Consider the following 2,496-nt stretch of genomic DNA (forward strand, 5'->3'; position numbering starts at 1 on the left):
GATGTCAATTTCTCACATTTCTATCTTAGGAATTAAGAAAAATTCTAAGATTTCAGAATATCAGCTGCTATTTAATTCCCAAGAAGATAAAGTAAATAAAACCAAAAAAGGAAAATGGAGGTTCAGCTTGAGGGAAGACGTTTTGCGTTAGGGTTAGAAACAGAAGAATCTTTAAATTAAACCATAATGTTTGCTTATGTTCTTTGACCTTAAAGAACATTCCTGTTTCTAAAATATCCTAAAGCTCTGAAGTTATTTTATGTTGTCTTAGAGTTACTAAAGTAGTTATAAAGGAACTTTAAAAAGATTAAAACATGATGACTAAGAGCGATTTAAATAAAACGGTTTATCATTATTTTCCACCTAAAGGTTAAATCTCAACCTAATTTTATTTATAGTTTTATTTACACACAGATACACACATGTATAGTTGCCAAGGCAACTGTGCTCTCATCAGATTACTCTTCTCCTCCTCCTTGGTAAAAAAGGACGACTGACATTACGCTGACATGTCAACACAATGTTTTCACCTTGGAAAACAAGACCTTTATAGCTGTGAAGTAGAGAAGAAGTAATAATCTGTATACAGGGATCAGACTAAGATAAAGATGCAAAGGAAGAAAACATATCCATAAGGAACTCGGTGAAAAGGTCATTCTTATCTTAGAGTGGGGAATATGGTTTTGGGGCAGATAAATGAAGCAGACAATGAAGAAGTGGAGACAGGGGCATGTCGAGAGAGGAAGCAACAGGTTTACCACAAAACGAAGTGAGAAAAATGCTGCAAGTATGAACACATTCTCAAATTATTCATCAGGACAAGAAAAAAAACATTTTGTCCAAATCCATAATTTTGAGCTGTTTTTTTAATGCAAAGAAGTGTATAGCAACACACTTTGTCGTCACTTTTACTCTTTTTTTTTCAAAAGCTTGAGGGAATGTTTTTCAATAAATCCTCCTGAGTATTACCCATAAGCACCGCAGCAGCAGTCTGTCCTGTTCCCTCAGGCAGACTGAGGCTGGAAGAGTTGCACATTCAAGTTGGTGATCATCCCCAATTATGTGAGTTTATGTGTGAGTGGGCTGAGACGAGAGACTGAGAAAATGTTACTATGGTGACCAGACACATCAGGTCTTAGTCTCCTCAAAAGAGTGACTTAACTTTCTCTAATAAAGACCATGTATCATCTGGGCCTCATCAGTACTTATAACACATCAAAAATATATTTAACAACCAACTTCTCCCTCTGCTCATGAATCAGAACACTGACTTCAATGTAGGATTAGTTTAACCTTATAAATTTAAATTATAAATTTATGTCAACGTGTAAAGCCATTTCTGTGACAGTTTGTGTAGTTAGGCCAAGCACAACTGGGATAACACTGAAACATGCATCAGAAAACAACAATTAATTTAGGTACAAAGTGAAATGACATTTAATAGTTAATTCAACTGATTAATATCTAACATGTTTTTCGAAATATATGAATGTCATGTGCGATGACATTGGTTAATTAAAAATAATAAATATCACTAATAATAATAAAACGGCATACAACCACAGGAAATACTGGAAACACGAAACAAAATATCAATTCAGTTAGACAAACTAACTGTTTATTTTATACAGTCCAACAATGACTCATGTCATGACTGATTATTTTTAATTTTATCTGCTGGACGTTGTATCCCTGATGGTATTGTACTGAAGTATTAACAACTGATGACAGGTCAGTACTGCGCATTGTCAGGGTATATTGTCAGTATATCCCTTAATATAAAGATGAACGACCTCAAGGTTAAACTTTGACAAAAACGTCCTCGTCAAAAATTCTTATTTACGTTGCAAAAAACACTGCAGTGACATTAATGTACACAATATGTCAGTAAAATCCGGATTTCTCCACACGTCAAAAACCCGGCTTCTATTGACGACAATTACATTGAGCGAAAAACGTACCTTATATTCTACTTCCGGTTACTTATATTCCGTTTCACAATGCCGTATAGTGTTAAACGATGGCCCATTATTTAAAAAATAAAGATATTTAGCTTTAATACCGCTTTGAACGACCCGTCTCCAAGCGTCACGACTTCGCTACGGGCGCCGCCATCTTGGATTGAATAAACTTTATTAAAATGCTGTGGGTTGACAGAGGGGGCGGTGTTTCTGCAGTTTACAGTATACATACATACCAAACACAAGTACATGTGTTATATTATATCATGAATTATATCATGTACACATTGTATTTCACAATGTATTAATTATTAGAAATATTAAAATGTAAAATAATTTGACAACATCATTGATACATACACAAAATGTAATTGATTTATTCATGAATACACAGATGAGATGCACAGATGAGATGCAAAATGACAGTAGTAACTGCAAAATGAACAGTAACCTGGGGGCGCTGTACGAGGCTGCCACCAGATGCACTGCCATCTTTTCTCATATAACTATAAATCAATAGTAATAATGACTGGTT

General features: G+C 34.6%; 1 protein-coding gene across 2 annotated transcripts in view; it reads right to left on the reverse strand.

Annotated features, from left to right (window-relative positions):
* lars2 (leucyl-tRNA synthetase 2, mitochondrial) overlaps nt 1-2,143 on the reverse strand; it is a 28,517-nt gene extending 26,374 nt beyond the window's left edge. Inside the window, exon 1 of one of the 2 annotated variants that reach the window (XM_017037581.2) lies at nt 2,063-2,143. The gene's annotated coding sequence lies outside the window, so the exon portion shown is untranslated. Of the gene's footprint in view, nt 1-1,961 lie in introns of both variants that reach the window. The other variant, XM_008323473.3, reaches the window with a different exon arrangement.
* Between the last annotated feature and the right edge of the window lie 353 nt (nt 2,144-2,496).

Source organism: Cynoglossus semilaevis, chromosome 13 (assembly GCF_000523025.1).
Source record: "Cynoglossus semilaevis isolate Cse_v1.0 chromosome 13, Cse_v1.0, whole genome shotgun sequence".
In the NCBI taxonomy this organism is placed as follows: domain Eukaryota; kingdom Metazoa; phylum Chordata; class Actinopteri; order Pleuronectiformes; family Cynoglossidae; genus Cynoglossus; species Cynoglossus semilaevis.